Here is a 25,511-nt window from a genome sequence, read left to right as displayed (position 1 = left end):
CACCTAGAATATTGTGTGCAGTTCTGGGCACCACAATTCAGAAAGGACATTGAGAAACTGGAGCGTGTCCAAAGGAGGGCGACAAAAATGGTGAAGGGTCTGGAAACCATGCCCTATGAGGAACGACTTAGGGAGCTGGGGATGTTTAGCCTGGAGAAAAGAAGGTTAAGAGGTGATATGATAGCCCTGTTTAAATATTTGAAAGGATGTCATATTGAAGAGGGAGCAAGCTTGTTTTCTGCTGCTCTAGAGAACAGGACCCGGAGCAATGGATGCAAGCTACAGGAAAAGAGATTCCACCTCAACATTAGGAGGAACTTCCTGACAGTAAGGGCTGTTCGACAGTGGAATGCACTCCCTCGGAGGGTGATAGAATCTCCTTCCTTGGAGGTCTTTAAACAGAGGCTGGATGGCCATCTGTCAGGGATGCTTTGAATTGGATTTCCTGCATGGCAGGGGGTTGGACTGGATGGCCCTAGTGATCTCTTCCAACTCTATGATTCTATGATTCTAATACAGTCTGACTTCTGCATATAGGCTTGTATCTGAAGAAGTACGTTTATATCCACAAACCCTCAGGCAAAAATAAAAACCAGTCTTAAAGGTGCTGCCATATTTCCCCCTCCCCTTCCCCTTACTTCCTGTTTTTTTATGGATAGAAACAATAATCCAAAACACTATAAATGTTTTTAAGTGAAGAAGCTTGCTTTCGAAGCAGCAGTGGGGCATGTGTGTGTGGCATAAGTGATGACAGTGATGTCTTAATCCTTTCCCTTTCTGTCAATACAACTTCCGGCTTGGGTTGGAGCAGGCAAACACAGATGATTGCAGAGCTTTGGCTCCCCAAATTATTCCTGAGCAGTTTTTAAAAATATGATCGTCACTCATCAGTTGAGTCCTCAGGAACTAGGGAACCCCGAGGAGTGCCCTTGTTTGAAAAGCCCAGCAAAAAAACAACACATCTTCTCTCTGGCAGAGCTCAGGCCATCATGGGACATGGAGAGCCAGCAGAGGATTTTGCTGTGCAGCAATGTGGCTTGGCAACCACTTGTGACTAAGAAGAGAAGGGTAGAAGAAACACATCCTACCCATCTTGCTAATAATTATCAATTACCATATTAATTTGATGATCAAAATTCAAAGGCAACTGTTTCCTAGGTATTAGATAATGGAGCAAACAACACAGAAGAGTATTGCTTTAATGCTTTTCTTTTCAAAAGAAAGATCTGGCTAGGGAATGTTCAAAACAGGATACATGACCTCTACTCAACAATTCAAAGACATAGCCATATACAAAAAGATCTTGCAGCACCTTTCAGACTAACAAAGGCCTGAAACAGATGGGCAGGAAAGTGCAGCTTCTTCTCACTCTGGGGGCATGGCATTTACACGACACACACCCCCAAGCAGCCAGAAGCCACACAGAGAGCGCCTCTGGCCAGGAAAAGCCTGCCAGAAAAGGAGTGGAGAAAGTCCACTCTTTTCTGGCATCCCATTCAGGACTGGAGCAGCAGTCCAGTTTGGGACCACGCCTGTGCAGTTGCTATGGTCCCACACTGAGTGGGGCAGGAGCAGCCTGTGGCCACTCCTTTAGCCTCGTCTGCATGACTCCTGAGAGAAAGATGTTAATAACCTAAGGCCCTGTTCAGACTGTCTGGAAAGGCCGGCCTGGGGGCAGAGTCAGGGTGTCATGTCTAGATGATGCATGCTCTGACTCCACCTCCTAAGGTGTCATGGCGGTGTGCAGTGTCATGGCGGTCCTCTGGCACTACATCCACCTGACGCAGCACCAAAGGAGTGCCATACAGCCGCACTGCTGTGGCTATGGTGCCCTTTTGAGGGCACAAAAAGGATCAGCTTTTTGCGGCTCCTTTTTGTGCCCTCAAAAAGCCAGATCAGGGCCACAGTGTGCAGTTGCCATGGCCCTGATCCAGCTTGGAAAGATGCAGCATTCTGCTGCTCCTTAGGGGCTGTATGTACAGCACCATAAGTTTTCATAGACTTGAAGTCCTGTTCAGACTGGCCTGAAAGGCTTTAACAGGTCCATATACATGCTCCTCTGAGTCCTGAAGGGGACTTCTATTGATGTTTGTTTAAATACATGTAGACACCTCCATGGCTGCATCTTCACTTGAAAAATAATGCAGTTTGGGATCATCTTAACTTTCATGGCTCAGTGCTATGGAATCCTGGGATTTTGTAGTTTGTTGTGACACCATAGCGCTCTGATAGAGAAGGCTAGATATCTCACAAAACAAAAAATCCAGAATTCTATAGCATTGAACCATGGCAGTTAAAGTGGTGTCAAACTGCATTATTTTTGCAGTGAGTATCGCCTATGTGATCAGGAGCCATGCTTTATCAGGATTCCCAAATGGGCAGATATGTTAAAATTTATGCAAGCATATGGAAATAGAAGTCCCTTTAAGAACATCCCTATTAAAGTGGGGGCTGATTGGTTGGATCAGGGACGTAGCCAAGGGAGGGGGGGTTCTTGGGGTCCGGACCCCCCTTCCATTAGAAAAATGAATGGTGTGTGCTGCTGCACCGCTGCACCCAAGCCCCATTATAATGGTGGCACTTAGTCTGGACCCCCCCCCCTTCCTAAAATCCTGGCTACGTCCCTGGTTGGAGACAGGGATGTTGAAACTGGTTTTGTATGCATGGTTTTTTCCCCCCAACCGTTAGCACCTACATAAGCTAGCTGAAGGCCTGAACAGTTCCAGACCATCATTTAAACTTTTTCTCTAGCTTTTTCCTTCATATCCAAGAAGCAAACCGCATTTGTTTCTGTCTCATCACAGCACATTATGAGAAAGCCAGAGTTTGGAGATACTACTTTTTTAAATGGTAACTTCTAGAATCCCTTCCACCAATATGGGCACCATTGTAGTCCAGGAAAGAAACTTTTTCCAAGCTCTGTGAAAAACAAGCACTGTCAGTAATTTGCCTTGTTCTCCTTTAAAAAAATGCATTGATGATTTTACTTTTACTTTCTTTTTATTGTCGTGTGCAGGCACAATGATACAGTCTGATGTCTGGAGACATTATCAAATGAGCCAGGAATGAAAAGGAAACAGACTTTTAAAGTGGCCTTTTCTAATTGGATCTGCAGGCAGCTATCATTGTCAGTCTGTGTCTCTGTTCTTCATAATATGATCTAGGGAAATCAAAGAAACAATGTCTTGTATGGAATATTTGATGCATTTGAATGCCTATCTGTGTGTGAAGTGTTGGAGGGGAAAAACACCCTTGCCATCGGAGATTTCTCTGCAACCCTCACTGACTGACTCTAAAAAGAACTTCTCATTCTGTAATCTTGCTTGAAGGATAATCTTTATTTCATTGTATGCAAAGATAACATTTGCATGAGTGCTTTTGTGTAGCAAGATGTGCTAATTATTGAACAAACACACCAAGCAAGCTACACATTCCATTTGGCCCATCTGGTAGTATGGGGACATTATGTGACAATTCAAATGAAGCTTGCAAAAATTACCTTTTAGACTATAACATTCAGAATACCCCAGCAGCATAGCTGCATATGTTGGGGATCACAACTGGATCATAGAATCATAGAGTTGGACAGTTACCTTGTTTATCCCACATTTTACAAGCTTGTTTGCAAGAATGTCATGGGAAACCTTGTCAAAGGCCTTAGTGAAATCAAGATATACTATATCCACAGCATTCCCTTCATCTACCAAGCTGGTAATTTTATCAAAGAAAGAGATCAGATTTGTCTGGCATGACTTGTTTCTCTGAAACCCATGTTGACTTTTTGTGATTATGGCATTGCCTTCTAGATGTTCACAGGCTCTCTGTTTAATGATCTGCTCTAGAATCTTTCCTGGTATTGATGTCAGACTAACTGGGCGATAATTGTTGGGATCCTCTTTTTTCCCCTTTTTGAAGATGGGGACAATGTTTGCCCTCCTCCAGTCTGCTGGGATTTCTCCTGTTTTCCAGGAGTTTTCAAAGATTTTTACCAATAGCTCCGATATTACATTTGCCAGTTCTTTTAATACCCTTGGATGTAGTTCGTCTGGTCCTGGAGATTTATATTCGTTTAGATTAATCAGATATTCCTGTGCTATCTCTTTACTTATTCTGTGCTGAAATTCCCCTATTCTGTCCTCTGCTCCATTATCCTCAGGTTGAGCACCCTTTTCCTTTTCTGAGAAGACTGAGGGAAAGAAGGTGTTGAGTAATTCTTCCATTTCTCTGTCCCCTGTTTGACTATTTCATTTTTGTCATTAACTAGGATGAATTCTTGTATATCTTCAGAAGCAGAAAACACGCTCTTATGGTCTCTGGTTGTTAGGGTAATAATTCACTGTAAATCCATGCTAGGTTTTAGCTTGAACTTTAAAGGAGGCTATTCAAAGTGCTGACTCTATTTTGGGTATAGTGTTAAGCATATTGGATGAAAAGCTGGGCCTATTTGCTATCCTATTGACATTGGAGCTACCAATGTGCACTGCTCCTTGACCTTCCTCCTACCAGGCATATATGGTGTGAGGTTTGAATAAAGCCTTCCTTTGATCTTTTCCAACTATGGTTACTTGGTTCATATAGAATTCTTGTTGCTGCTGCTGCTGCTGCTATCTTTGCTGAAAAATATGTTGCAACTATGAAGCATTACTATTAAAACCTTTAGGTTTAGTAAGCCCCCTTCTGTACAACCTGACACCTTCAAGATGTATTGAGTACAGCAAGTATCATCCCCATCTGGCATGTTGTTGCTGTTGTTATGTGCCTTAAAATAATTTTTGATTTATGTTGGTGTGGGCAGGGCTGGCATTGTAGGCTCCATCTTACAAGGAAACAGACTCCTCCCCTAATGGTCTTTCCCACATGCACAACAAACTTACTCAGGCATGTATGGTACAACAGTACCTTTAATAAGAAAATAGCTTTGTGTCCAGAAGATAATAACTCAAAACATAAAGTCCTAGCTTCAAGTCAGCCTTCCCAAGGTCCCACTGAGGCAGGGCTCATCTCACAAAGCTTCCCTTCTGGACTCCACCAATCATCCTCCAAGACTTGAAGATCTCTGGTTGTCCACTCCCCAGAGTCAGCAAAAGTCCAGGCTCCCTCCTCTCGAGGGTTCCGCCGCCTCCCCTCGTCTCGGGGCCTCTGCCCTTGCCAATGGGCCCTTGGAAGAGGCACCTGTACTCCGTCCCTCTCTAGACTCCTTAAACCCTGTTCTTTCACTTGCCTGGCCGCTGCTGCCCGACCAGCTCTTCCACATCCATCCTTCCTGCCCGCACGCCTCAGCCCTTCTCCTTTTATAGCCCTTCCAGCTCCTCCTCTTTCCTCCACTGGCTCCACCTCTGGGCTAACTTCCTCCTTCCCCTCAACCTCCACCACCTGGCTGCCCTTAGCCCCCTCAGCTCTCTCCACCTGGGTGAGTACCTCACTACAGTTGGCCCTATGGCAAACCTATCATGAGGTTTTCTTGGCAAGATTTATTCAGATGAAATTTGCCATTGCCTTCCTCTGAGCCTGAATGATTGTGACTTGCCAAAGTTACTCAGTGGGTTTCCATGGCTGGTATTTGAACCCTGGTCTCCCAAATTCCTAGTACAATGCTCATACCACTACACACTACATTTGTTATTGTGTGCCTTCAAGTCACTTCCAACTTACAGTGACCCTAAGGCAACTCAATCATGGGGTTTTCTGAAGCTGAGAGTTTGTGACTCACCTAAGGTCACCCAGTGGCTGAGCATGGAATTGAACCATGGTCTTCAGGGTCTTAGTACAATAATCACACCATTTCACCATGCTGGCTCTCATCTGACATAGCTAATGCTTACACAGGCTCACCACAATGGGAACCTCACTGCATTTGAAAGACATCAGAACAGGCAAAGATAAGATGTTAACAGCATGTATGTTATTCTCGATTATTAGAATTATGGATCCATTATTAATCTTAACAAAATACAGTACTTTAACGAGGCTGTGGTTTTAAGAATAGAAGCAGTGTAAGAAGGGAAGCTTAACACTTCCCCTGTCCTTTTTCCAATTCCATGCTTCCCCCTCCAATCACCCAGTCATGATACAGTATTTTCACCCTCTACAATCGTGCATCTGAAACTGCACAGCAGGGAGGGACAGCTGGAACAAATATGAATGAGAAAAGAATGAATGGAAGAGGGTTGACACATCATCTCCCTTCCTGCTCCCGATTTCATCCTGGTTCAGTTGTTATTTTTTCTTAAAGCTGGGTTTAATTCACCCCTCAGAAAGAACAGTAAGTACATCCCTTTGCTGAATCATATCAGCTAGAGAGTAGATGTCATTTGCATGCACACTAACAAACTGTTGAGAGCATTTAAGGAAGGCTGATCAGCAGGACGGGCATTTATGTGGTTTGGGGTTAGTAATTATCTCAGTGAATGATAAAGTAGTTTTCTGATGTATTCCTGATATAGTTTCACAAAAGCCCAAGGGATATAAACTCATCTGGGTGTGCTCAAGTTAACACCCATAAATCTCTGTGCTTTCAGATAAGATTATATCCCTGGAGGGACTTGCTTTTTTATTCTATTCCTACTAATGCTATTAAATAAAATCTTGCTGATGAAGCATCTATTAAATGTTGATATATTATCCCGGCATAGCTATAACTTAAAACTTTTTGCCCCTACCTTGTCTAAAGATGTGTTTTATAGGGTTTGTTTTTTTTTTTTTTAAAGTCTGGAAAATATTTTTGTTGTTCTTATTCTTTCTTTCTTTGCTTTCTGGGCATGTAATGTCTTTCGTCCCGAAAGATATAAGGCACTGGGCATGCCCGATTTATATTTATGTATTTATGCAATGTTTTATGGTTAAAAAAGAGAGCTGATGGAGCTAAAATAAGAACCATAACCTTTAGACTGATTTGCACATTACATTAAGGTCCTGTCTGCATGGGCCAAATAAAGCACACACACCCCATGAGGCCACCTGAAGCACGCAAGAACCAAACTCTGGTTTTGGTGTGAACAGACCAGATGAAAGCCAGCACCAGAACCAAGTTATATATGGTTATATTATTTTCATGTTTATTGTTATTGCTTTGTATTATCCCCACTGTTGTAAGCCGCCTGGATTCCCAGCGATTGGGTAGGATATAAATAAATCCTATTATTATTACTGTTATTATTAACAGTAATTAAAATTACTCACCAGTTGCTCCAGATCTTCCGGGAAGATCAAGAGCCCTCCATTCTGATAGATGCTGCCTGTTTAAAATGTGTCTCGCTCAGCTTCCCAGTGCATCCACTACTGTTGCCAGTTGCTCACTCTGAGGCCAGAACAGGAGCCACACAATCAAGGCTGGGTGCCTCATTCTGACTTCAGAATAAAGTGACCCATGGCAGCGGTGGATGTGCCAGATGGCTGAGTGGGACACATGTGTGATCAGACACCTGGCATCGGAATGGTGGGCCTTTGCAACGGGAGATTTGGGGCAACTCCAGAGCCGAAATACTCTGGGCTGCCCCAAACCAGTGCAGATAGGACCTGAGATGTTCTGACTTCTAGGAGAGATTACATTTGCTCAATGATGAATGAGACGCACTCCGCAAATGCTGGACAATTCTCTGATAAAATCACACCTTTAAACATGGAGTCTCAACATGAAACACAACCACTTCAAATGCACATTTTAATAGGACTGCTGATTTAACTGCATTTTAGCTTTTTCACTATAAATTATTTTAAAGGTATTCTGTTTTGACCTTTCCTGAAAGCCACCTATTGGGTCCCACATTGAGAGAAAGGCCTGATATAAATTAAACAAACAAACATGAAATACAGCTATTTGTGAAGGCTGGCTGGAAATGAATTCATTTTTTTATTTTTTATGGGGGGGGGTGTCAGGAGAAAGGGCAGTCTGATCAAGTCTGTGGTGTATAAAAGTGAAAGAAGAGCCTCAGTCCCTGGTCTTGCCCACCTCCTGGCTCAAGGGAATGAGAAATATAAACCAGCAAAGGCTGGATGCATCTCTCTTTTTCCTTGATGATATTCCGATTCCATGATAGCAGTTTAAATGGTACAGTTGGCCCTACATATCCACAGATTTTTTATTCATGGATTCAAGTATCCATGGCTTGAAAATATTTTTTAAAAATATAAATTTCAAAAAGCCATTTTATATAAGGGACGCCATTTTACTATGTATATAATAGGACCTGGGCATCCATGGATTCTGGCACCAAATCCAAATAAAACCCCAGCAGATACCAGTAACCCACTCTAATTAGATATTTGAATGAATGGATGAATGGATGGCTTTATTTCAGTTAACAAACCATAGGCAGTATAAAAGCAAAAATTAGATATGTAAATCTTCAATTACTTTGTTCTTACATGAAGAACAGGGCTTCTGTGCCAAAAGCAATGTTTTGCATGGTAGACAGTGACCAAGATCCAACATCAAGTTCCCCACAGCAGTGCAGTTCTGTGTCCTACAGTCTCCCACTCCAGGAGCCATCAAGCACTAGGAGAGACCACTGATGTTGATTGCAATGGAAAGAAAAAGAAGAGGAGTCACATGAGGGGAAAGAAATGAGAATGTGCTCACAAATGGAGTGCACTCTCCTTTTTATTTTCCCTAGGAGCCCAGAAAATCCACATCTTCATCGTCTGAATTGCCTTCCCTCTTATGGGGCTTGACAGTTGTCAGGGGAAGGGTTTGGATCAGGAGCAAAGGGCTACAATATAGTTCCCTGTGACCCATTCAAAAAGAGATATACACACATGTAAGCCTCACTTGCACATAAAAGATGTCACCCAATGTATTCTGCATTTTTGTGTGCACATTTTCCTGAACCAAATTCTAAAGTCTTAAAGCTTATCCTTGGGGGAGTGTCTCAAGTAACGAAAGACATGTTTTCTTTTTATTCACAAAAAGAATATTAACTATTGTTCTTCACATCCCCAACAGTGTTGTTCGCTGCAAGATTATTTGCATTCTAATTAACAGCTAAAGGTGCATTTCTGCTAGCTGAAGTTCTTTTGGCCATGTTCCCACTATGATTTAAAGTGAATTGCTGATTGGGTTATATCACCATCATTCCCATTTGAAACCGGTTCCAATCCTACTGTTTCAATCTCAATGAAGCAAGGCAAATGCAAAAAAAAACCCCGCTCTTTCCTGACACTAGTTCTTTGGCGGTTCTTTTGAAAAGAATCGATTTCAAAGTGTGTTCAACAAGTGGAAACGACGGATCTGAATCACATCATTCTGGAGAGGAGGGACTAATGACAGAGGCATGTTTACCATCCCTCCACAGTTTTTGGTAGATCCACCATTCCCCCTCCCCCTTTCAGCACTGCCTTTGTGCTTGTGGTGTGATCTATGGGTACATGGTGGTTTTTTTTTTAAAAAATCGATAGAAGATTCGATTCATTGATTTTGAAACTACTTGCAATCAGTGAGGCATGTACAGTGCACCTGCATCGTATGCGGGTGAACTATATGTGGCTTCAAGCTTACGCTAAACCCGTGCAACAATAAAACATATGGCACATGCATCCCATTGTTTACAATGAGGTGTGGCCATACACGGAATTCCCCTTATGCGGGGGGATCCAGATTGGATCTCCCGCGTAAGGGAAGGGCCCACCATTTTTTAAAAATTGATAGAAGATTAGATTCATTGGTTTTGCAACTACTGCAATGGTAGCTCATAGTGAGGCAAATAGTTGCAAAACCGGTGAATTGAATTTTCTATCAATTTATATATATATATATATATAGAGAGAGAGAGAGAGAGAGAGAGAGAGAGAGAGAGAGTTTCTGTCACTTACATCACTGATGACGCACACATGATTGACATGCCTTTTGAAGTGGTGCAAACTACTGGGATGACAATCGTGCCAAAAAAGAAGTAATTACAAGAGGATAATGAAAAGATCCGCTTTCATAGTGGGAACGACGGACATTTTGGAATCGATTTACCAAAACAGAGCAAAGGCGAATCGCAAACTGGTTTAAATGTAAGTGGGAATGAATCCTTTGTTAAAACTCAGATGTATTTTAAAGATTAAACCTAAACAGGCAATAGTAAGTACCACTGGGTTCAATAGGACTTATTCATTGCTAGCTGGGCATAGGATTGCAATCACTCCCTATAAACTTAATTGTCAGATTTTTTGAGTGGTTTTAATGATCTGGATCCCTCTGTTTTATGATGGAGTTTTAAACCAGGTGTTTATCTTTTTTTAATATAAATAATAGAAAAGCAGGCTCTTGATCTTTCTCTTTCTGTCTTAGTCTCCTCTGAGTATATATGACTATGGGTTCTTCTTGACAGCATGACTGTGCAGGCTGTGATAATGAGCTCCTGACAACACCAGTGAGTGTTTGACAGATGTCAAAAAATCCATGCTGACAGGAAGCATTCCCCACAAGTATCTTTCAAAGTAGTACAGTATAGTAGGTTCACACAAATTGTACATAGATAGCTGCCAGTAGATAATCCAGACCTTCTGAAAAATTGTATCTTCCTTTTTTGAGATTTTTCAGGCAATGGCTCTCTCCCAGTACTGTCACCCTCACAGGCATGTTTGGGCCCCAATCTGAAAGAAAGGTGGCATACAAATGAATGTTGTTGTTGTTGCTGTTATTATTTTTTTAAAATAGCAAGCACCTTCCCATTACCATGGTCACTGCAAATGCTGTACTTTTATTGTCAATGTTATGTTTTAAATTCTTTTAAATCGTTTCATGCTTGTTCTGTTTTTAATACAATAGTTTATTGACTGGTGGTGTTTTTTTTTGGTTCATTTGTTTTTGCTGTTATAATAGGTTTTTAGCCATATTTTGTTTTAATCTACATTGTTATTCAGCTTGAGCCCATTACTGGAGGAAATCAGGATAACAATAAAATAAGATAAATTTTCTAGTATGTACAGTGGGCCCTTCTTATACATGGATTTTTTATACACGGATTCAAGCATCCATGGTTTGAAAATGTTCAAAAAAGTATAAATTTCAAAGATCAACCTTGATTTTCCATTTTCTATAAGGGACACCCTTTTGCTATGTCATTGTATTTAATGGGACTTGAGCATCCACACATTTTGTTATCAACAGGGGATCTTGGAACATCATATAACAAGGGTCCACTGTACATTGTACAAATAATTTCCTTATTTAGCAGGAAATAGCCATGATAGTAGCATTACTGTATTCTGTAGTGCCACTCATTGCTGTCTCTTTACATCAGCTTCTCTCACCTGTTGCAAATCCACTAAATCCAAGTCGATCTGATATCCCATGTCAAGACATGCCAGTAGATCTCCAGGTCCAGCTGTCGGTGTTATTTTAAGATACCCTGCAAAGCTAAAGCCTTATCCTACTTTCAGAAGAGATAAATATTTCCAGCCTGACTGAGCAAAGTGGTTCTATTTGTTGCTCAGTGAAACAGGAATACCCATGCCATGGAACCAAAAGAGGGGACACTGTCCAGTTTTGGTGCTGTAGCTGTTCATAAACTATGGGTGGATGTTCTCTTGTGAGTAAAGGTATGAGCATTGTTTTGATTAATTGCTGGTGGTTCTGATTATTTCAAATAGCTGCCTTTTCACTCTAATCCTCTAGACATTATATTAGTCAAGGTGGCTGAGCTCCTGTATTGCTATGCTATGGCTTTCTGTAATAAAGCAAACTACAATTAATCACCAATTCCAGGGAGCTTGTAGAGCAAGTAAAATTGCTATACTAAAACTAATTATTGGCTCATTGAGTCCAATCTCTTATAATCAAATGGCAAAGAGCATAATGTAAACACCTGGTAATAAACTAGTTGCCAATAAGCAGCCCAAAGGATACATTTGTATGTATGTTCCAGTTAACGTTTTTCATCAGAATGTAACTATCAAATCCTTTTTGCTACAGAATCAGACTTTCATGTTGTCTAAACCATGCCAATCTAGAATATTTGAGACCATAGGTACATATTAATTGATAATTACGATCTGTGTTTTAAAAAGTTCTTTTCATCCTTTAGGTGTACTCAAGATCATTTAATGACACCAAATGGCATTAAGATGGAAAAGTCTAGGACAACTGCAAATAAGTATTATGCACCCCACTCCTCTGAGCTGCCACCACCCATTTGTGAATCTTTGTGATTTCTTGAATTAAAGGTGGTTTTCATATACTGCCTATTTCAGAGTTAAGTCCACTAAAATATGTAGGACTTCATTCAGGGAGAACATTTTTAAGATGAAAGCATAAACATAAAATAGACTATTCGCTCTCTCTCCTTCCTTAGAGGTCTTTAAACAGAGGTTGGATGGCCATCTGTCGGGGATGCTTTGATTTAGATTTCCTGCATGGCAGAATGGGGTTGGACTGGATGGCCCTTGCAGTCTCTTCCAATGATTCTATGATTTTTAAAAAAAATAATTAATATGTGAGACCAAACTTCACTTTTATCAAAGTTCATGTTGTCCTTCTATTCCCCTCCAATATTAATTTTTCTGGATGCATCAATAATACTTAATATTAATATTCATAATAATAGTAATACTAACCTTCTGCTAATCCTATACTTTTTCCCCTCTGCTACAATCCTATACCATTACGCCAGCCTTCTGCCCACTGACACCATTACATGTGTTGGATCATATGTCTTATCATTCTCTGCCAACATGACCACACAATACCTCTGGGGTAGGGTAGGGTGGAGTACTAAAATATTTTATTGAGAGTATTAAAAAGTGTTGTGAAAATTAACATATCATTTTAAGTGGAAGAGCTGTAATCTCTAGGACCAGTTCCAGAGTCTAGCATGCAGGTATCTTGTTTCAAACACTGTTGTCTTCTGTTCTTTGTCCTTGCTTTGTTCAATTATTATTATTATTATTATTATTATTATTATTATTATTAACCTTTATTTATGAAGCGCTGTAGATTTACACAGTGCTGTACATACAATCTTTTTAATTAGATGGTTCCAAGCCCTCGGGCTTACAATCTAAAAAGACATGACACTAAAGGAGAAGGGAGTGGTGGAGGGAAAGGGGATGAGGTCCAGCAGTTCCTCTCTACCTCCGAGGCCTGGAACAAGGCAGATGGGCTGGAGGGAGGGCTTGGCTTCATAATGGATGGTTAATCTTCTTCCAGGGAAAATACATACTCTCAATTAGGATAATACATATACAGTACATAGCAATACAGGAAATGGTTCGATAAACAGGCACCAAAAGAACATCAAATAGTAAGCAACAATTATGCAATGCCTGGGAAGGCTTCTCTGAACAGGATGGTTTTCAACTCCGTTTTGAAGCTGGTTAAAGAAGCAATGGCTCTTGCTTGTGGGGGAAGAAGGTTCCAGGAGTGAGGGGCAGCGAGTGAAAAGGGGCGAATCCAAGATGGGGCAGAGGAAATCCTGGGCTGAGACAGCAGACCTTGACTACCAGAACGGAGGGCCCGAGTGGGAAGGTGAGGAGAAAGAAGGTCTGATAAGTAAGGAGGGGCCAGTCCATGGAAGGCTTTAAATGTCCACAGCAGGAGCTTATACTGAATACGGAAAGGGAGGGGGAGCCAGTGAAGGGATGCCAACACAGGAGAGATATGGTCAGAGCGCTGGGCAGTAGTGATAATGCGTGCATTTGAGTACAATTTACAGAAGTTCAGTAAAACGTAAGACAGAAGGAGCCCATAGATATAATTCTTTTAAAATGATGCTTACTTGAAACATAAGGACTATTCAGAATTTTTCTTGTCCTGAAAGGTCAATAATAAAGACCCCTATAAAATAAAAATTAGCAAGCTCCCTGAAAGTTTTCATCTCTGCACAAGAATACAAAGATCTATGCATTTTCTTTTCCTTCCTTCCTCCATCTTCTTATTCTTCATAAGCACAAAAGTCATGAATTTTTCAACAGAAGTCCCAAACTGAAAAAAAAAACATACCCACAATCAAAAATTCACAAAAACTCCTATAAACTCACCAAAAGGGGAGAAAGCTTTTGAAACTTTTCATCCAAACATGTAAGAATGAAATAAGCAACGATTTACTTCCCAAATGCCATGCTGAAGCTCCAATATATCATGAATGATGACTTAACCCACCTATTAATATAAACTTTGAATCACTATACTTCAATTCTAAGTATTTATTAAAACATGTCCTTCTGCTCATCTAGATGAAACAATTTTCCTACAAAGGAATGCAAATGTTGAAATCACACATACTGGCTGCATTTTCCAAAATATGCAATCCGCCTACATGGCAGTTCAGGAGCTGTTGAAAGATGAAGCTTCAGCCTCGCAACAGCTGTGTAAAGTAAATAGATAAAGCTATCAAGAGCTGGATTAAATTTGTACTGATCCTTATATAATTGAACTACCACACACGGAATGCTGATTATGAAGGCATTTCAATAGCTAGAGCCGCCTTAGTGAAGATACTAGCCATGAATGTCAGAAAGAAAGTAAATACTTTCTACTTGGTATTTCACTGCTTTTTGAAAGTGGATGTAAGTCCATCAATGATTTATAATAGCTGTGATAAAGGGTCAGGAGCTTATATGTGGCTCATGTGCTATGTATGGGCCACTTCTGGTTTAGTGATTTATTTAGGCCATATTTGAATGGACCCTGTTCAAAGTGATGATATAAAATTATTAGTTTAAGGATGTCTACACTTCTCGTACGGAATATTTTGTCTCCCCTAATGCTTCAGCTCTACAGATCAGGCCCTGTTGAAGGTTCCATCTATCCTCGGGGATAGGCCTTCACAAGAAGGCACCAGATTTCTTTGGACACCCCCCCCCCCCGCACACACACACACACACACACTCCCAAATGTATCCTATAGCTCTGTTATATCTATTCAATTAGTCGTTTGGAGCTTGTTACAATTGTTGTTGAACTTTCAGTGGTTGATTTGTTAGTAAATTTTTCAGCTAGGCATGGGCACCAGAATGGGGGGGAGGGCTCAAGCCCATACAAAGATGGGGCTTGGGAAGCTGAGTCTCCCTTTTCCTGAAATGATTTGGCAGAATTGTGCCACCAAAATTCCTATGTAGTTGAGCCTCCTCGGGCATTATCAGTCAGAAGGGTACTATCATAAGGGCACTAAGAAATATTAAGACAGCTGTCATCATTAAACCTTCCCAGGAATAAATCTACCTTATGCACACTTAATAGGTACTAAGCTACACTGAATTCATGGAGGTTACTTCTAAATATACATTATGCTTGTAAGAGTCTTCATAGTTGAGGATGTTTCAAAAATAATAGAGTGGCAAACTAATTTGCCTCCCCTGCAGGTACCTAAAGGTAGGCAAAATTAATAGTACCCATTCTGCCAATGTTGAGCTCCATCCCCACCCCGCCTCAACCACCTTAAAAATAGTGTGGAGGTCCTGCTGATAGGGATGAGTGAGAATTTCATTTCAGTTTTTATTTTTATAAGAATTTGCCAAAATAAGATGAAAGAAGTTGGAATTTTAAAAATTCTGATTGTGGACAGCAGTGATGTAGACTTGAGTCAATTGAACTGGACTGATGTTGGACTTAAGTCGCTTCAATGATTTGGCGTGGACATGGCTTGGCAAAAATGACAGCTTGTCTTGAGAGTTATATATTTTTAGTGACTGATTTGCTGATGCTATTCACTTTGAGCAGCAGGCATTTCTCAGAAGAGAAAAGCAAATGTGTTATGCAATGGGCTTCAGGTGAAAGGTTCCTTCTAAAACTTGTGAAAAGCTTTAGAAGATTCCTCTGATGTACAATGGGGATAGGCTGCCAAGCAGACTTCAACTCCCCCAACTCAAGCCCATTGCTTAATGCATTTGTTGTTCCCCTCTGAAAAATGTGCTTCTTTTTTTCTGTTAAAAATTGGCTCCCAAATGTGAGTCTCGACTTGAATTTGACTTGAAAGTATCTTGCAAAGGACCTGAGATTCGACTTGAGACTGGAAGGCAGAGACTCGAGACTTGACTTGAGATTGAAACTAAAAGACTTGAATACATCAATGGTGGACAATACTGAAAGTGACAAATTCATCCCTCTAAATTTAGGGTTTAAAATGCTTAATTTTAAAAGTCTGGTTTTGCCTCCCTGTATTTTCAGCCATGTTATTGCTGAATTAGGATTTCTGCCTCTTTTTTTCTTTTTCTAGAAATGCCTCAATTTCAACCATTTTATTGTAGGCAGATACAACATAGTCCAAGTAACTGCTGGTTTGTTTGTTTGTTTGTTTGTTTGTGATGAAAAGTTTTGCTTCAATTCACCTTTGAAAAACAACGGGGGGAAACATAGATTGAAATCTTGAACACATTTCTTATAATGTAATCTCACTGTAAACAGTTGGATTTATGTCTCAATAAATATGCACAGGATTCTAATGACAGTTGCTTCTAACCCAAAATGGAGCAATTCTCTTCTATATGAAACATGCATGTCTACCCTGACGGAAAGCTGTAGCTTCCAGGTTTTTCAGATAGGCAGTGCTGTTGGGAGAATTGAACCTTTTCCAGACTGTTAGTACAGGAACATGGTGTGTTTTTTTTAAGGGACATGAGGTTCTGTGTTCAGATTCCAGACAGTTCCTGGTCCTGTGGGAGAAGGCTGACCGTCAACTCTAGATTATAATTCCATTGTAGAGTATAGGCTTTGTGTGTGTGCAGAAAGTCCCAGGTTCATTTATCCTTTAATGAAAAGGGATCAGGAAGTACCATATATACTTGACTATACATCAATCTCATGTATAAGTCGGGGACAGGTTTGAAGGTCACAATGATAGATTTTGATATACCCCATGGGGTAAGTCAAGGGTAAAACTGTAATAATAGATCTAAAGGATGAGCAAAGGAAAACCATGCCTAAGAACTTAAAAAAGTTCTGCAGGCATAACTCTTTGTAATCACACTAAAAGCTGGATCGATGAGAGAGCAGAGAGAGTCAGTGATTCCAGGATACATTACACTCTTGACCAGGGGTCGGCAACCTATGGCGGAAGTGCACGGGGCCTTTGGCGGCGGGCAAGGGGGGGCAAAGGCCCCACGCGCTTGCGTGAGAGGCCATTGGCCTCTCGCGTAGGCGCCTGGGGAGGAAGAGGAGGAGGAGGAGGGAGGAAGGAAGGAAGGAAGAGGAGGAGGAGGGAGGAAGGAAGGAAGGAAGGAGCAAGAGGAGGAGGGAGGAAGGAGGAGGAAGAGGAGGAGGAGGAAGAAGAAGAAGAGGAGCAGGAGGAGGAGGAGGATGGTGATGGTGATATTGATATGAGCCAGCTTCAGAGGCACGGCCAATGTAAGTTGCTGTGAGTTTTACAAACTCATGCGCAGTGAAGAAAAACCAAAGTCCCTTGACCAAGTACACACTTCTGAGAAGTACATTTGAACCCAAGGGCAAATCACTTCTTGTGAGACCACCTTGACATGTTAAATATGCATAGCCATGTGAACCCATATTCAGTGTGAAACCCAAAGAGTTTGGTTATGCAATAAGCCTCTGAAATATGCAAGAGATTGCCATATTAAGTTCAATGCTGAAATGTGCTGTTTGGAATGGGGGGAGGGGGGGTTGGCCAGAAAGGGAAGTACATTTCTTCCATCTGTCTAGGAATAATGCCCAAATGTCCTCCATTTTGATCATGCCTAAGAAACATGCATTTATATTAACATTTTTTAAAAATCATCAAATTTTTTCGCATGTCCTCCATTTTAAAAAATGTGTCCTACTTTTGAAAATGTCATCCTATATTATTTAATTATTTAATTATTATTTTTTGGCTCCCCCCCCCCCCCGTTGTCTGGGGGACACCAACCCAGCCCCCGGCTCAAAAAGGTTGCCTACCCCTACTCTTGACTTTCACCATGGAATGGTTCCTTTTATAAGAGTTAAAGTACAGTACTTACATTACCCATGGGTAAGTCAACTCAGGTTTTTTGGATCATTTCCATCCTGCAGAAGGATTCTTGGACTATAAACATTGCCTTGTTAAAGAAAATATATTTCTATGCCACTATCGTTCACTTGTAAAATACTGTGTGTATTGTATGGACCCACTGCACAGAAACACATCATGTCAGTTGAGTTCAGGCTGTGTACTGCACTGGAATTAGTGAATGTGCAAATCACCTTTAATTCATCCCTTGTTTATTTTGCCTGGAAATTGACTGTTGTTTGTTCTGATTCAACATGCATCTAACATGCACCATGCAACTCCACTCAATAGGTATCCCTGAATAGATCATGAGCACAAATCACACTGCCATAATTTGGCATATAGTTAAGCATCTACCCACTCAATGGCTATAATTGTGCATGGCTCAGTTTGGTGTGGTGTGTGTGTATCCATGTACATGAATAAATCCCATTGAGGTAAATGGAACTTACTGTCTGGAAAGTAAAGAAGTACAGGAAGTAAAAAGAAGGGTGATGCCACAGAATGCTAGGATTTCACCTTTATTATATTTTGGTGTTAGAGATGCTTTTACCTTTCTGCTCTGGCACTGTAGCTTATAAAAAAGACAGTACTGCCACAGTGTTCTGTTCTGGATCGATTTATAGCCAGGAAAGAGGTCTCAGTGGGAAGAAGGGAGGATAAGAGGAGAGGGGAAGGATAAGTTAATGTAATAGCAATGCACTGAAATGGATGAGAGACTTTTTGATCTCACCTGGCTGACTCAATAATCTCTCTTCTCTGTGAGATAGTAAGAGAAATTTCAAAAGCGCTGTAACATTTTGCAGAAGTATTTGCATAACTTTCTCTGAATGTTTCATGGGCCAGGAGATCATAGATTGGCTGAGGATTCTAGAGACCTCTACCATCTAAACCTACATGACCTCTACATGGTGGGAATATTAGAAATCAGATGCCACAGATATTCTCATGGAATCACCCCTAATTGGAATATAGGAAACTGCCTTATAGCTGTGTCAGAAGTAGTGATGTAAAGAATATTCTTCAAAATTCAAAAACTGGTAGAAATATCTATTATTCGAAAATTTCGAAAGCATTTTAAAGAGAAGAAATTCTGAGCACTTCTCCATCAATGAGTAAGAATTTTAATTTTTAATCATTTCCAAATGAAGTGAAGAGATGGGACCTTTCAGCTGACAATTCGATGGCCAGGATTTGCAAATTTTGCATAAGAAAAGCTACCATTCATACCGGGTTTTTCCAGAGGCTATTTCCTTTGTTAGGGTGATGTCCCCCCATCTTTGCCCACAGCATTGCTTTGAAAAACAAAAGAGAACAAAAGGGGAGAGCATTTTGTGTGTAGGTGGTGGTGGCTAAGACCTTCTCCCCTTTATGTCATGCTCTGCCATTCAAATTCTCACAGAAGAGAAGAAGGGTGTGGGGGTGAAATCCTAGCACTGGAAGGGATTCCCAAGGGTCATCTCACCCAACCCCCTTTTTGGATACATCACACTCTCTCATTCATGGATATTCTGAACTCTCCTTGCCAAACAAATATTTAAAAAATGCAAAATAAAAGTAGGTTTGCCTTAGCATCAGTTTGAGAGAGCAGGAGAGAGAGGTTTGTCATGCCCTGCCTCTGAGGCTCAGAGAGTGTGACCCTCACAGAAGAGACGAAGGGGCGGGGTGGGGTGCAATGGCAGGAATTCTGCCATGGATAAAACCTAGCATTCGAAGGGATTCCCAAGGGTCATCCAACCCCCCCTTCTACCATGAAGGAATACCTAGGGGCTGCAGTTGAAGCTGAGAGCATGTGACTTGCCCAAGGTCACCCAGTGAATTTCTATGGTGAACTGGGAGAATGAAGATCTGCTGAACTTTTCCCCTTCCCCACTGCCATTCCCTTCTCCTTTTGTCTCTTGTCTCTTTAGATTGTAAGCCTTAGGACAGGGAAATGTCTAATTAACAATTTGTAAGCTGCTCTGATAGCCTTTTGGGTGCAGAGCTGGGTAATAATAATAATAATAATAATAATAATAATAATAATAATTAGAGTGCTAAAGTAATATTTTGCATGCCTGTCTATGGAGAAATAAAGGGATCCCCAAGGGTCATGCAGTCCAGTCCCCTTATATTTCAAAGCTGTGTGCAAGTGCATAACAGGATTCTTCAGCCTTGGGAAAAGCAATTAAAAATAAAACACCATTCCTGAGGTTGGTGGGGAGGGGGGAGGGAAGCGGTAAAAATAAATAAATAGTGTAAATATTATGTATACATATGAGGGATTAGTTAATAGGTAGCTTAGAAGACTTTTGAGACAGGATGGCTGAGCTGGGATTAGCACTCTAGCCTCCCACCACCATAGAAATTCACTGGGTGACTTTACGCAAGTCACATGCTCTCAGCTTCAACTGCAACTCCTAGGTATTCCTTCATGGTAGAAGGGGGGGTTGGATGACCCTTGGGAATCCCTTCAAATGCTAGGTTTTATCCGTGGCAGAATTCCTGCCATTGCACCCCACCCTGCCCCTTCTTCTCTTCTGTGAGGGTCACATTCTCTGAGCCTCAGAGGCAGGGCATGGCCAACTCTCTCTCTCTGCACCTCTCCCATGGTGATGCTAAGGTCATGCAATAATAATAATAATAATAATAATAATAATAATAATAATTGGCAAGGAGAGTGCAGAATATCCATGAATGAGAAAGTGTGACTTACCCAATGTCGTGCTGTGGGTTTACATGGCTGAGCTGGGATTAGCATGCTAGCCTCTCACTTCACCATAGAAATTCACTGGGTGACCTTGGGCAAGTCACATGCTCTCAACTTCAACTGCAACTCCTAGGTATTCCTTCATGGTAGAAGGGGGGTTTGGATGACCACTGGGAATCCCTTTGAATGCTAGGTTTTATCCATGGCAGAATTCCTGCCATTGCACCCCACCCCGCCCCTTCTTGAGAATTCCTGCTTGGCAGAAGAGCATTGCCATTTGGCACCCCACCCCTCCCCTTCTCATCTGTAAGGGTCACACTGTCTGAGCTTTAGGGGCAGCCCATGGCAAAACTCTTCTTTATGCCAAGAAAACCCTTGGTTTGTCCCATCTTCCAATGCCATCCAGATATTGAACAGGGGTCAGACTACATGTCCTCTAGAGTCCCTATGTATTACTTCATAGCAGAAGGGGGTTGGACTGGATGGTCCTTGAGGTTCCCTCCAACTCTACCATTTCTTGTTGGGGCTTCAATCAAAGTTTATTTGTTGAGATTGTTTTCTTTTTCTTTTGTGTGTGTGTGTGTGTGTGCGTGCACGCGCCTTCAGGTTTTTTTAAACAGATCATCAGAATCAGTATTTTAACTGCTGAACCCCCATGTCCCATCTAACCAACATAGCTTTTGGCAAAACATACTGGGAGTTTCCGTCTAACAGCATCTAAAAAGTCATATGTAAACCACTGCTAATGCAGGCGAAACTGGGTTCTCTAATTGGCTTGGGTTAGGGGAACAGGACCCTCATGAAAGGGGAGGAATACAAATAAAAAAACATGCTCTCTTTTTTTTTACCTGAGAGAACACCTCTCTAGGAATCCATAGCTCCTCCTGTGTAACTCTGAAGATTATCACACCAGGGTTAAAACGTTCCCCGGTGCATTCTAATGTGCATGATTGGGGGTGTGCACGGAGCATGATGGGAGCCCGATGGGCCCCAGAACGCTATTTTACCGCACAGTGTAATGTCGCCGTCGCCGCCAGGCATTCCCATGGCGTTCCCATCGAGTTCCAGGGGATGCCATTTCTGGGGATGCTTTGAAACAGTTCCCAGAAATGGCGCCCCCTGGAACTCAATGGTGTGCTGTGTGGTAAAATAGCGTTCTGGGCGCCATCGGGTTCCCATCATGCTCCATGCGCACCCCCGCGCATGCACATTAGAACACTCCGGGGAATGTTTTAACCCTGGTGCGATAATCTTCTCTGTGATCAGCATCTGCTGGATGTGGACCATAGAATTACACTGGAGGAGCCGGAGATGCCTAGAAAAGTGTTCTCTCTAGGATGTTCTAGGTCCTTCAGTGCTGATGGATGTTGACCACAGAGTCACACTGGAGGACCTAGAGATTCCTAGAGAGAACATAAATCTGTGAATAATCATAGCCACAAAAGTCAAAGCCACAAATGTGGAGGGCTGACTGTACTGTCCTAGAGAGGCCAACAGTCTCAGAGCTTCTTACTAGGAACATCAAAGTCCTGATGTACTACAACATTAAGATAACAATGGAATTAGGAATGCTAATTGAACAAAGATAAGAAAATGCTAGAATGTGAGTTGACAAATTACTTAGAAGCAAAACTGGGACAGATGAAAAATTAGCTGTTCATTCAAAGCATAATTACATTTATGGGATTCAGTGTGATGGCCACAGCCTTATAGCCAAAATATGTAAGCTATTTTATTCAAAAGTTAATGTGTGGGCCTTGATCTGGATCAGAACCAGAGTACATAAGGAAGAGAGAGCTAAATCATTCACTTGCTCCTCATCTGCAGTCATTACAAAGGCTTCCTCCACCCCTGTCCAATGATTAGGAAGACGTCATAAAAAAAACCACTTCGTTTATAGAAATGGAAGTAGGGGCATTTATTTATTTATTTATTTATTTATTTTATTCTTTACTCTCTCTAACTACCATATTTGATGGAAATGAAATAATTGGGGGAATGGGGAAGGAAGAACCTATGCTCTGTTCTCCAGAAACTGTGGTACTGATCCAAATTGGGAAGGACTGTATTTATCTATAGTAAACAAAAATGTCCCATACAGAGCTGCATATTGTGTATTAAAAGTAATTTGTGACATTTAGATGCCTTTCAAAGGAATACACAGAAAAGGTAATGGGGACTGACATCCATCTACCTTCTATGTAGGTAGATCTTTGATGTTCAGAAGCAGTATACCTCTGAATAGAAGTTGCTGGAACAAACAATGGCAATAGGCTACTGGCTTTCAGTCCTTGCTATGGACTTCTTGGGTGCACTATAGAAATCAAAAAAGGAAAGTTAACTGTGTGGTCCATCTATGAAATCAAATGCTGGTTGAGTAATATTTTCACAGAGATATCCAGATATCATTAGATGACAGATAAATGGACGGACGGATGGACAGACAGACAGATAGACACAGACTTTTGTGAACTTCAGTCTAGTGGAGAGTTCCAAAGGACTCAAAATCATGACTTTTTAATTATATTTTCTGGCCCAACAAAGTTATTACTCAGCTCCGACTTTTGTAGGAAAGACCTGCACAATCTGCTAGTAGGTAGGGGCCAAAATTAAAATAAGCTAAACTTCTTCGGGGATTGGATTAATTAAATATTAATAATATTAATTAGAATTAATTAATATCAATTAATAATGTTGATTAGATTTAATTAATATTAATTCCATTCTCCTCCTCCTCTGCCCAGCCCCCTTCTCAGGAGAAAGCTGAGTGGTGAAACAGCTGTGCCTGTCCTCCTCCTCCACCCAGATTTCTTGGGCAAAGGCCAAGCAATGGAGGAGCCTTGGGGTGGGGTGGAGGCAAGCATTTCCTCCTCTTTCTTGTCCACTGCCTGGCCTTCTCAGGAGAAAGCTGGGCAAAGGAGGAGTGTTTGGTGTCCTCCTCCTCCTCCGCCACCACCTGGCCTTCTCAAGAGAAAGGAGGGCAGCAGTGGAGACTTGCATGACAAGTGTTTGCCTGTCTTGCTCCTCAGCCACCTGACCTTCTCCTTGGGAGAAAGCCGAACAACAAAGGACCCTTGAGGAGCAAGCATTTGCCTGTCCTCCTCCACCCCCATCCCCACCTGGTCTAGAGAAAGCTGAGCAGTGGAGGAACCTAGCAGGGCAAGTGTTTGCCTATCCTCCTCCTCCCACACAAATAGCATTCTCCTCAAGAGGAGGCTGAGCAGCGGAGGAGCCTTGTAATAATTCCACATCCTCATGGGCTACCCAAAATCCTTTGGCGGGCCACATGCAGCCCCCAAGCTGTATGTTGTGCAGGCCTGTGGTACAGTCTTAGGGTCCTTGTTTATTTTCTGTCAGTGTAACTCATATACTAGAAAGGGATGTTTCTCATGCATTCTTTTCTGAAGTTGCCAAGAATCGTGTCTTCATTCTCCCTCCCTGTACCTGCTTTAACCTCAAATATTGTTGGTTTATCTTACAGAGGGAAAGGTCCAAACAATAATTGCTTTGTTCTGTTGAAGGGCAGAAACCACCTCTTTCTATGCTCTTTCTGAAAGCCAGTATGATGTGGTTTGAGGGTTGGGCAAGAACTCAAGGAGACCAGGACTCAACCATGTAAACTCCCTGGGCAAGTCACACTCTCTCAGCCTTAAAGGAAGCCATTGGCAAACTCCTTCTGAATAGATAACAATAATAAGGTTGCCATAAATCAAAGGCAACTTGAAGGCACATTGCAACAATGAAATGCTTCTTATACAAAATTTTAATTTACTTTAGAATTTCACTGTGACAGAAATCTCTCTTTCTTCCTCTTCCTCTTTCCCTTTCTCTTTCTCAGAAGACAATTGCTTGCAGCCTCTTGGAAGCACATGTGCTGCGTGTGGTGTTCATTATACTGATGGCACACTGCCAAAATAAAAAGATGTAGAAAAAATTCCTGTGGAGAAACAATCTATAGCATATAAAACCAAGAAATAAATATTATACAGCCATAAAATGCTTCTCAGTTTCCTTTCACACTGTAAAGGCTCAATGTCTTCTTTGATGTGTGCACTTCTTTTTCTTCTGGTGTGTAGCATGGGGATGTGTATGCATGTCTCTTTCAGAACTGCTTTGCAGCTGATTGTTTAGGGCTATTGGGTTTTGCACTTGTGTAACTACACAGTTCTCGTGCATCAGCACCTGCAAAATACTGACAAGCATGGAAAACTTTTCTTTTCTTTTTTTAATTTAATGCAGTTTTTTATTAAAGCTTTACATTCTCATTACAAGCATCCACCAAACTGTTTTTTTCAATAGGGTTGATTTAAGGTGGTGATAGTGGGGTGAGAGTCAGGGGTTGAGCATGTACAGAGAATCCAATGGCCCCATTTTGTGTCTGCACAAGAGAGTATTGCTGTTTTTTAATTGATGTGAACCACCTCTGGTCCTCTGCTGCTGGGAGAAAGATGGGATATAAATCAATCAATCAGTGTGTGCGCGCACACACACACACACACACTTTTCATTCCCATAGCTGGCTGCTGTGTGCAATATTTACCACACAGTTCCAGTATTTACCCCATACTTTTCTAGCTTGCCCAAGTTTAAATGAATGCAGACATGATGTACTTATTTTGACAGTAAGTAGAAGTGACACGAGAGCCAGTGTGATGTAGCAGTTTGAGTGTTGGACTATCACTCTGGAGATCAGGATTCAAATCCCCATGCAGCCATGGACGGACACTGGGTGGCCTTGGGCAAGTTGCACTCTCTCAGTCTCAGAGGAAGGCAAAAGCAAACCCCCTCAACAAAACTTGACAAGAAAAACCCATCATATTGCTATATGTCAGAAATGACTTGAAGGCATGGAACAACCAAGAAGTAAAACTGCTCTGGAGGAAATCTCTTCTTGCAGGGCCAACAAAATGGGATGGTCC

The 25,511-nt window shown here is 41.5% G+C and overlaps 1 protein-coding gene across 2 annotated transcripts in view; it reads left to right on the top strand.

Moving 5' to 3' along the window:
- SCHIP1 (schwannomin interacting protein 1) overlaps positions 1-25,511 on the top strand; it is a 610,191-nt gene that overhangs the window by 403,989 nt on the left and 180,691 nt on the right. The window lies entirely within an intron of this gene.

Source organism: Sceloporus occidentalis, unplaced genomic scaffold (genome assembly GCF_023333645.1).
Source record: "Sceloporus occidentalis isolate IW3139 unplaced genomic scaffold, rSceOcc1.0.p SCAF_2, whole genome shotgun sequence".
Lineage (NCBI taxonomy): Eukaryota > Metazoa > Chordata > Lepidosauria > Squamata > Phrynosomatidae > Sceloporus > Sceloporus occidentalis.
The sequence above is the reverse complement of the archived record's forward strand: the minus strand, read 5'-3'. Positions and strand labels throughout refer to the sequence as shown.